The sequence below is a fragment of the Centrocercus urophasianus genome, unplaced genomic scaffold (genome assembly GCF_019232065.1).
Source record: "Centrocercus urophasianus isolate 14NV4802_14NV808 unplaced genomic scaffold, USGS_Curo_1.0 seq_13, whole genome shotgun sequence".
Taxonomy (NCBI): domain Eukaryota; kingdom Metazoa; phylum Chordata; class Aves; order Galliformes; family Phasianidae; genus Centrocercus; species Centrocercus urophasianus.
The window spans coordinates 24,315,070-24,326,308 of NW_024884475.1; the positions used below are offsets into that span (position 1 = coordinate 24,315,070).

The 11,239-nt window shown below is 42.4% G+C and overlaps 1 long non-coding RNA gene and 1 other non-coding gene across 5 annotated transcripts; both read left to right on the top strand.

The window, feature by feature from the left end:
• Positions 1-5,401: 5,401 nt before the first annotated feature.
• Positions 5,402-7,713, top strand: LOC122156982. Of its 4 annotated transcripts, XR_006167745.1 has the most exons (6): positions 5,463-5,477; positions 5,790-5,913; positions 6,379-6,489; positions 6,905-7,010; positions 7,271-7,365; positions 7,469-7,713. It is a non-coding gene; the product is annotated as an uncharacterized LOC122156982 (long non-coding RNA). The 4 variants fall into 4 exon arrangements; XR_006167744.1 differs by lacking the exon at positions 5,790-5,913 and having other exon boundaries at positions 5,402-5,477; XR_006167743.1 differs by lacking the exon at positions 5,463-5,477 and having other exon boundaries at positions 5,576-5,913.
• On the top strand, positions 6,641-6,758 carry LOC122157328. Its single transcript, XR_006167860.1, has one exon. It is a non-coding gene; the product is annotated as a small nucleolar RNA SNORA26 (small nucleolar RNA).
• Positions 7,714-11,239: the final 3,526 nt, after the last annotated feature.

Sequence of the window (11,239 nt, forward strand, 5' to 3'; positions counted from 1 at the left end):
CAGGAAACATTCTGAAATTTTCTGAGAATTTGGGTTTGAAGAGAAGGTCTTTGGTTATTATTAAAAAATCTGGTGGCAGCAGCAGCATCTGAAAGATGCATCCCACCCTGTGAATGCTGCTAAGACAGCTGGCTGCCATTCAGCTCCTGGTGGATAAGTGCCCACTTTACAAAAACAGCACCAAAACTAGCATTACTTGGCATTCTGTTGGCTGTTTCAGCAAAGAAACTCTAAATAGAGCTGTCACAGAGGCAGAACTCTCTTTCCTCAGTAACTGGAATTAATTGTATCAAATCACCGTGGACATGTTTGAAATACAGTATGGAGGAAGCTGTACTTCCAGCATCCCTCATGGAGACTTTTGGATGTTACAGACTGAAGTCAGCAAAGCCACTAAACTGCCTCATAGACTCACAAATCACTGTGTAAAAGAATCATCAAATAAAATACTACAGAAGAAAAAAAATCACCTTCGGTGTAATTTTATCAAGTCAACCATCTTGCACTATACGTCAATTTGACTCACTTCAAGTATTAATTTGCACAACCCCTAGGGTCTGGATTAAAAGTAATATTACAGATCTTGTTGAATTAACCAAAGGAAACGGGAGCTCAGCCCAGGTGTCATTTCACGACTGGCCACCTCCAGCTGCAGTCATGAAGCAATTGAGGCTTGAGTCCATCTCCAGTGCATTTCAAAGTAGCCCACAGAGATTGAATGTACTGTACTGTAGCTGTTTTTTAAGCCCAAATCCCTTTAATTCAGAAGACCACCTCCATTCTCTTTGCTACACAGTATTTATTTTGATTTACTGTAGGGTATCATGCTCTCTCTCAGTGAAAATCAATGAAGTAAATAAACTATTTTATAAATGGTTTATAAATAAGGCAACAAAGTAATTTACATACATGGTAACAGCAGGGTCACAAAACCTAAAGAAATACAAGGTAGATGTTCAAAATGCCCCAATCCCCGAGGCACCCCAAGGGTAAGAGGTGTTTCCATACTTCTGCTTTCTAGCTGACCCCCATTCCCTGATTTCCAGAGTAAGGTCCCAGGCGGTTTCTATTTGTTACATGTTGGTGTTGCCAAATAAATTGCTACTAGGTAAGCTCTTTGTCATTGTTAAAGGAATTGGACATTGTGGATGATAGCTTATTTTGAAATATGGACATACAGACACACATGTATACACATACTGTATATGTAATACTCTACAAAGCATTTAGTACCTTCTGTTTAAGGGTTGAATAAGGAATGTGCTAGTTTAATGATCATTTAGCACCGACTTACTTGCTCTTAAGCCACAGATCAGGCCAGACAAAAAGAAACTTTCCCTCTTTAAACGGGTTGGTGAGTGCTATGGTTTTCCTTCGGGGTTGTTGTTTTCAGAACTAGAAAGTTCATTTCTGTAGCTTTTTGAAGATAAAAAAACTGCTAAGAAAAGCAACAAAATTTAGCTGCAAACACTATAGGATCTGTGTAAATAAAGAACAGTGAGCAATTGTTCCCACTCCAAAGCATTGCCCTATCTCTTCATAACAAACAAGTAACCCAGTGTTACTTCTGAGTGCTAAACAAAGAGAAGGAAAACAAGGGGCTATTTATAACCTGAGAGCACTTACATAATTTCTGTTGAAAGGTCAAAAAACGTCTCCTGCATTTACTTTTAGAGCGGTCTTTCTCCTCCTGCATTCACTTTCAGGTCAGTCTTTTTTTCATCTGGTTATACATTCCAACATTTGTATTTCACTATATAAAATAAGTACCTATTGCAAATATCCCCTTTGGCTGGCTGAGGCTGTGACTTTCCTAATGTTTTCCACCTGAAAGTCTCAGACTACTTTGCAAACATTCACTTAGAGCTGTCAAATTACTGGGAGACGAGCTAATATCAGCCTATTTTATAAAGAAAACAGGCAGCAGAAACTTCGTGTGAGTTGTCCAAATGTACACAGCATAGTTGGTAGCAAAGCTAATACTGGCTCACTGTGTTAAGAGAAAACATTCCATTTCATTTCCAGAAATGAGAAATTTGCAGAGGGTTCATTTACATTTTTGTTGTAACAACCAATCCCTGAAATAAGTCCAGAAAGGGGAGATCATCCATCAATTTTGCTTAAAAAGTCTTTGGAATAATCATATTTGGGTTCAATTTCTAGGAAATAGGGACAAGTTTTAGTCAAAAGGCAGTTAAAACAAGACTCAGATTTTCTGGAAGGTGGGAGAGTACGTAACAGAAATTAAAGAGAATTCAGCTATCCAAGATAGCTGAATTCATTATCAGCACTACTATCAGTATGGTTAGAATTTTAGAAACACTTTATCATCTTTCACATATCACAATATTTGTACTACAAAAATGATCACTGTAGATTTAAAAGCATGAACAAATATGCTGATAGAAGCATGAGCACTAAGGACAGATACAAACCCCTCAGATCACTGAGACTACAGTTTTTAGGTTGATTTCTGTTGAGAAAAGGGAAATTTCAGTGACTTGATCCCACAGCATTGAATTTTTATTCTAGAGATACAAATTTGTCTGGCATTCCATTTTTCTGCAAGGTGAGACAGTCACACATTGTATAAACACTAGGCCAAACCTTTTTGACCTTATTTGGGCTACATAATGCCTTCAGCTTTTAGTACAACTCATCATTAACTTCAGTGAGAAAGATCAGCTCTTTGGGCTATCAGAGTAATAGGAATTCGCCTATGTGGGGACCACTGCAAAGCTGAAAAATCGCACTTTCTAATGCTACATCCAAGAAAAAGAGAAGACAGAGTAGAAAGTCCCATGATAATCCCTTTCTAAAGTTAACAACAGATATTTTCCATGAAACTTGGCTCCCATTGCAGAACAGATTGGAAGCTTTAGTACAACGCCAAATGCCAGCTTGCAGCCCATGGACTGAACTTCCTAACAGGTCCACAGGAGATATTCTATTGACTTCTGGAGTTCTAATGATAGCAGTGTGTTGTGTTCTAAAGTTCACGGCAGTCCATGGAAAACAAATGTGGAGGGGTTCTCGGGGGTCTCTTAGTCCAATAAAAGACCCAACTTTCTTCTCTGGGACATTATCAGCTCACGGCAGTTACTACCCGCTTTTTTTTCCCAATTCTGTAATTTTTTTTAAGTTACATTGTTATCATCATTTATTTTTAGAATTTTAGCAAACTCAGTTGTCACCTACCAAACTTGAAGCAGAGAAAATGAAAGTCTGCATTAAATTCATCTGTGAATCCAGCCTACCTGTGCTAATATTAATATTATATTGGCGGAGTGGAAAGCACCATTTGAGTTCTAACCATTATGTATTGCTGAGATGACCAGACTTCGTAGCCATTGAAGTAATTTACCATTCTTCAGAAAAGATTCACTGAGAAAAAAACACCAGAAACCTTCAGAAATAACAAATTTGTTTTGCATACCCCCAAGGATTTCTTTTATTGTTTTTATTCTATTCTACTGGCTCTAATTTTGTCTCACATAGAGAGAACAAAACACAAAGGATATTTTGATAGTAGATAGGCTGGAAGCTGTATTTAGTCTATTTTGGGCATGAATTTGAAACGGTCCTTTCATTTCATGTAAATGGTTGCATAAATTAATCAAATTGCATTTTTAATGAATTAACATCCCACGGATTTAATTAAGACACAGTCCTATTGCACTGGACATATAGATTAAAAAAACAAACCAAACACAGAAACAACTGCATGGTAAGGTTCCAAATCTGCCAGTTATATAATGCAGATGGATACTGACATTTATCAGCAAAGACTGACAGCTATATCAAGATTTTGCTTGCTTGATTTTCCTTCATAACTATGTGGAGAAAAGAAGTCAAACTGAATAGAAACATTAAAAATAACTGTGCATTTTGATGAACTCAGTGTGATGTTTTTGAACAAATGAAATTCTGTCCACTTAGAAAGGTATCAAACCAATGACTTAGAGAAATTCATGCATCCTACAAAGAGGGACCTTGATGACAAGGGCACCAACCTACAAAATCTGAACAGCTGAGTTCAGATCACCATAGGCTCCTTTGAAAAATCAACACTAAGTGCACAAAATAACCAAGACAGCCAGTTGTCACTTAGGTAAGTTCAAAACACAGACCTCAAAATATTCTTCACGGTGACTGCCTAAAACAGAGGTGCCCTGGTGTCAGCAGAAAAAATGGACCACTGGCATGATCAACAAGGGACTTGATGAGCTTTTCCTGGTCATATGTACAACCTGCCTGCTAACCCCTCACACTCACAAGAAGTGATGGCTTTGCTTTATCAGGAGGTAATCACTGTGGATCAAAAACAGCACATAAAACCTGAATCTTAAGGTCTTGAAACAGCTCTCCTTAACCATTCCTGCCCCCCCATGCCCCTAGTACTTTTGTGTTTACTAGTCAAGCTTCCATGGTAGAAGTCATGGATGGTAAAAATGTAAAGGCTGAATGCCTCTTTACGCTGTTGACTAAATTACATGAACAGACTGATCCAGCTTACTTGCCTACCTGTAGAAAAATAGTTATTGTGCAGATCCTCACATGAAATCACCTGAAGCTAGGTGCATCTGCAAACTCTTAAGCAGAGTGGCTTACCTGTAGTCAGGAGGCTGCTTTTCAATCCTGATATCGTGGTAACAGGCATACTGTTACAAAAGGACTGCACCTGCAACAGTGTTTTAAGATTTAGATTTTGTATCAAGATTTAGCCAAGTATCTACAAGTGGTAAGAAAACTTCTCTAACTATCCCTTGGTTGTTACTATGTGTCTGTTTTAGCCTGAATCAAACCAACTAGGCTGGTTGACTGTAATTTAGAGACTAGAAACCTCCGAGGCCAGGCAGTGCGTCCAGGGCTGGTGACACGTGCTGTGTGTAACTCGAACGAGCCGGGCCGGCCGGCCCTGTGCCTACTGCCCAGGCGTGCTCACCTGCTGGGAGTCAGCGGGGTATTAGCACGGCCTTAGGGCTCGCCTCGCCAGCCTTACACGCAAATCCTAAGCCTCCTAAAGAAGGGCTTAGACGGGAGTTTAGACAGAGATCAGCTGTATTTAGCTTCTTGAAACCGCTATGCAGCTGCTACTTTACACCGAACGTCTGCACGTTAAAGACCTCCGGACCCGTGCGGCTGTCATCCGGGCAGAGCTGAGCAGCCACGTCCCGACAGAAGACCTACAGGCCCTAGCCCGCTCCTGACCGAGAGGCCTGGAGCGCTCCCCGAGCTCCAGCGACCCCGAGACCAGCACGCACACCCCACTGCCCGTCCGGTGAGGAGCGGAACACCGCCTCCGGTTCACGTGCTCCTACTCAACCAACAGGCGACGGCGCCCGTGCCGCTGGCTCCCCCTCCCCGCCTTCTCCAGGGACGTCGGGCTCGCGCGGATCTCGCGGGAGCGGCGGGCCGTATTTAAAGGCAGCGGAGGCACCGACCGCCCTCTTTCCCCGCCGCCCGGCGGTGAGGTGGTAAGGCTTCCGCCTGGCGTTCCTCTCGTATGAGGGGCGGGTGGCATGGAGGCTGGGGGAGGCTCGTGCCGGTGGGCGGAGGGCGGAGGGCGGGGCGGGGGCCTACATCGCGTCTTCCCTTCACATTTGCCCTCTCGGAGCCTGGCAGTGCCCCGAGGAGTCAACACAGGGGGATAGAACGCCTTCCTCACATAAACACAGCGCGGAGCCGCCCCTCCGTCCTGCATCCTGTCGTGAGGCACAAGCGTCCCTTCCCTCCGCCCCACGGCTCTTTCCATCCCCTCCCGTGCTGACTTCTCTCTGCTTCCCCAGCTCCGGCGCGAGGTCCCCACGAGGTCTCCCGATGCTCTCCGGGGTTCTGCCCAGCTGGTCGCTCCCCGTCCCGGCGGCCGCTGCCATGGCCGTGCTGGGGCTGGAGCCTCGCTTGCCGATGCCGGTAGGTGGGCGTGCCGCCTCAGAGCGAGCCTTCCCCTGCCCCCGCCGGGTCTCATGGGTCGAGCTCAGCCCGTCGTTGCTCTGCCTCTGCGGTAGTTTTCCTTAGGCCCGGCCTCCTCTTTTATCTGATACAGTAGCTTTTGGTGTCTCCCTGTGATTTGTTGCAAGGTATAGCAAGTAGGCACACGGTGGTAAGGAATTAGCTAGTTAAGGCTTCTCCTAAAGCTGAGAACTCCCAGCTTCTGGTAATGTCAGCTCCAGAAGTAATTTAAGTGTTCTGTTTAGCAGTGTATTTAGCAATATTAAGAAGATATGTACTATTTACTTTAAATGGCCGTATTGGAAAAGGATATTCTCGTCCGTTTGATTAAACCATCTACTACACCTTGCTGTAGATATTTGATAATAAACTTCATAAGTGACTTCTGAAATTTTACACTGTAATAGTTGGCCTCTCTGTTATTAGGAGTCACTTAGTGATTTCATGATCGAAGCAGGCTAGAAATGGATGATCACACCTAAACTGAAAGCAGTCCTCAGGATTCCTTAGGAATGAATAATACCTTCTGTTAAGAAGGTAAGTGCTTTCTACTTTAATGAGTTATTGACCATTTTAAGTCACGCTTTTTTGATAATTTATGAGTTTCAAGTAAGTTGTCTGATCGGAGTAAATGGTAAATTCAAATAATCTTAGAACAAATTGGTATGATCTACTCCCCTTTTTAGCTTTGCCCTCTTAAGTCTCTCAGTGTCTTAAGTGGCCAGTATGGAGGGGTATAACAGTTCTCTCTCAAACCCAGAGGTGAGGCTGAAACTCTTCTTTGGATCACGCTGAGAGGAACACATTAATGAAACCATGAAACCACTTTCATGAATGTCAGAAAGTTAATGAGTCAACTTTATAGCTTTCAAAGAAGCTTCTGGGATTGCGGAAGTCGTCTGATGATCATGTTATCTAATTCTGTTTCACATTAATCTTTTTCAATTTTCAGAGTTCAAGTGTGTTGGTGCTCCTTGACTGCCTAGAATATGCCTCATGAGATAGAGATAAACAACGTGGAGTCAAAAGAGTTCCTTGCAAATTGATTGGTCTTCCAGGTATGTAGTGTAAAAAGTCTTATCAGACTTGAGTGGATGGGGTTGTGTTGTCTTTATCTAAGTAGCTTAAATTATTGCTTAACTGAAAGTTAAATAAACAAACTAACAAAAAAAAAAAAAAACAAAAACACCTAGTTTGAAACTAGTTTGGACTTCTGGAAACCTGTGGAAGTCTAGAGTTTTTAAAACTGATTTTATGTAGATCAGTCAAGCTAAATTAAATAATATCTTGGTAAAGTGGATCTGTTTTTTCTTCCTAGACTTGCCTTGGACCAGAATGTGTGCTAATTGTATGGGCAAGGAAAATCTTGTCCTGGGAAATGTAATCTTTATGGAGAAATGCCCTTGATTAAAGGTTAGTGTCATGTAGCTTGTCCATATGGTTCAATCTTAGGCCATTTAACTCCATTCAGGTATTTGATGCTGACTGCAAATTAAATAAAGCTTTTCTTTTATAGAGAGAAAACCAGCAAGGGATGTGCAAGGCATCGGAACAGATCTGTTGAGTGGATGATTGCAGACTTCACACAAGATCATTCAGTTGTCCTATGTAATGTTTTGTCTTGAACTGAAACTGACTGAGACTATTACATCTTCAATGCTCATGTTTAAACAATCTAGCCATTGGTTGCAACAGAAGTTTCTTAAAAGCTGTGGCAATTTATTTCTGTATGGATTGACTGAAATAAAGTTAATACATGAAGCTTGTGTTGTGAAGTTCTCTCATCTAGGTGTTCCCTATTCAAAGGTATTCAGAAATTAAGAGTGTTAATTTACTTCACTTTGAAATCACTTTATTTTGAGGTCAGTGGCCCACTTCTGAATTATTTAATTAGGCTATGATAATTTGCATACTGTCCAATTAGTCAAAAGATGGTCTCAAAATTGCTAAAGACATAATGGAATCACAGAATCACAGAATTGTAGGGGTTGGAAGGGACCTCCAGAGATCATCGAGTCCAACCCCCCTGCCAAAGCAGGTTCCCTACAGTAGGTCACACAGGTAGGCATCCAGGCAGGTCTTGAACATCTCCAGAGAAGGAGACTCCACCACCTCCCTGGGCAGCCTGTTCCAGTGCTCCGTCACCTCACTGTAAAGAAGTTCTTGCGCACATTTGTGCAGAACTTCCTATGCTGCAGTTTCCGGCTGTTTCCCCTTGTCCTGTCTCCACTCACCACTGAAAACAGTCTGGCCTCACCATTCTGCCCCCCACACCTTAGATATTTATAGACCTGGATCAGGTCCCCTCTCAGTCTCCTTTTCTCAAGGCTGAACAGACCCAGTTCACTCAGCCTTTCCTTGTAGGAGAGATGCTCCAGGCCCTTCACCATCTTCGTGGCCCTCCGCTGGACTCTTTCCAAGAGATCCTTGTCTTTTTTGTACTGGGGAGCCCAGAACTGGACACAGTACTCCAGATGAGGTCTTACCAGGGCAGAGTAGAGGGGGAGGATCACCTCCTTCGACCTGCTGGACACGCTCTTTTTAATGCACCCTAGTAAGCCATTGGCCTTTTTGGCCACAAGGGCACACTGCTGGCTCATGGCCAACCTGTCGTCCACCAGGACACCCAGGTCCCTCTCCGCAGAGCTCCCCTCCAGCAGGTCATCCCCCAACCTGTACTGGTGCATGGAATTATTCCTCCCCAGATGCAAGACTCTACACTTGCTTTTGTTAAACCTCATCCGGTTTTTTTCTGCCCATCTCTCCAGCCTGTCCAGGTCTTGCTGAATGGCAACACAGCCTTCAGGCGTGTCAGCCAATCCTCCCAACTTTGTATCATCAGCAAACTTGCTGAGGGTGGCCATTATCCCCTCATCAAGGTCATTGATGAAGATGTTGAACAAGACCGGACCCAGTACAGACCCCTGAGGAACACCACTGCTTACAGGTCTCCAACCGGACTCTGCACCACCAACAACGACCCTCTGTGCTCTGCCAGTCAGCCAGTTCTCAACCCACCTCACTGTCCACTCATCTATCCCACATTTCCTCAGCTTTGTTATAAGGATGTCGTGGGGGACGGTATCAAATGCCTTGCTGAAATCAAGGTAGACTACATCCACTGCTTTCCCCCTATCCACCCAGCCAGAGACAACATCATAGAAGGCTACCAGGTTGGTCAAGCACGACCTCCCCCTTGTGAACCCGTGCTGACTACTCCTATAATGGATAATGAGATCCTCAAAGATTGCTATTTAAAATACAACAAAATATTTTTCTGCTGCAGGCTTCCTTTTAAAGAGCCTGTTATGCAGGATTATGGAGAGCAGGAACAATGTTTTCCAGCAACTGAAAGGCCGCATCTCTTAAGTCAAAAAGGCAGGTTTCCATGTGAAAGTGTAAAACTGTAATTTGTGTATTCTGTTACTAGCTGATGCTTCAATCGAAGGCATAAGCAAGAATAGCAATGGTTCCAATTGGCTGTTAAGCAATCCGTACTGCTGAGTTGGTGCAGTGAATTATGGCAGGGTTAGGGCCAAATGTAAATAACCTTGGTCAGATTAGAATTCCATCTAGACTGGAAGTATGTTTCTGGTTCTTCACTTAAGCATCTGCTAAATAGGGCAAGTATTTGAAGGTTTATAATTTCTAGCCTGTCGGATTTACCTTAAGTATAAGCTTTGAAACGTTTTCACTTCTGGAAACTAACTTCTGGCAACAAGACACTTGTTCCTCTTCTTTCTGCACTGAGAAAAGTGCCCTTGGAGGACCTACTTGAAGACTCTGAAAATGAAGCCTGTTCTTTCAGGCCAAGATTTGTGATTACCTGTTGACTTCTCCAGAGGCTTACTGCTAAGGCATTACTGCCTTTCATAGTTAGTGCTTTTTGCATGTCTTGTAATTCTTTGCTGGATAACACTCAAAGGCCAATGAGTGGCTTGCACTATCAAAGATTAGTATTAACTACTCCTATTTCCAGCTAAATGATGTCAAGCCAGACTCATTTTATAGGTTTCTGTATAAAGGTTTTGTGCAATAGGGATTGCAAGAAAAAGCTAGGGGGGAATAAAAGTGAATGAGAGCTACTAGGTAGCTTTTAATCTGTACATTTCTTGTAATTCTGATTATTGACTGCACATCTAAGGATGATGCTTGAGAGTTTTGTTGGCTAGACCTGCAGCAGATTCAATTCTGTTCAGCAAGATGGTCTGTCAGGCAGGAAGAGTGCATTTTCTATTCTGTTTTAGCAAGTTATTATAACTGGGTTTCAGACTTGATCAAAGGAGGCATAGAAAGAAGATGAAGTATGTAAGATGCTTAGGGAGCAACCTCATACAGAAGAGAAGCCTTTCTAAAGAGTCTAAGTGTTTAAAAATGATCTTAGGGGGATTCTTTTATCTAAAAGGGCAAGGAAAAGGGACGAAGGTAAGCCTAAAGGAGACAGTGGAGCACCTTGTTCTGAAGAGATAATGAAAGATTCTATTCTTACAGGAGAATAGAGGATAAGAGCTTTTTCCTGGAAATCAACATCTCTAGTGATGTAATGGTAGACTGTGAGTTTTGTTTTTCTTTTTTAAGTTCTTCTTCCATTTTCTCCCTCTATCTATTTTAAGCTTTTAGAGGACTTTCTTGGAATGTGAGCAAGTAGTCCAAACTTACTGGGACTCACTTGGAAAGAAATTTTAGTCAGGATTTTCTTTCAGAGATAACTAACATCATTAATTGTAGATCATTAGTGTCTCTTGAAATGCAGGCAGTTATATTCATTAGGCTTGAGAATTTGTGGTTCTGCAGCTGGCAAACGCAAACTCTGGTTAACCTTGAAACTTTATGGAAAGAAAACCAGCAAAATATCTGTAGGGTGAGGATAATGTATGAATGCTCTTGTACCTAAGGAACAATGAGTGTGCATCCTGTGCATTAATTTGGATTAAAGCAAGCAGGCAGGCACTTCCTATAAAGCTGTAGTGGTCTTTAGATATTAGGTATGTATTTTCTTAACACTTTTTACACTTGGTTTCAGATGGAGCTAACATTGGATTCTTCAACATGTCAGTACTTCTAAGTTTATCTAAGCAAAGTTGAAAACTGCATGACCTTCACAAGACGTTCATTGCTGCAAACAGGGTCTTTGCTGTTTGGTGCACTTTGATGTAGAGATCAGAGACTTCCTCACAGTGGTTTGACATTTGAGTTCTATGGTTTTGACTCAGTGCACTGAAGACGTTAATACTCTTTCAGGCTGAGGTATAGAAGCTTGGAATAATGATTTATTATCTTCAGATTG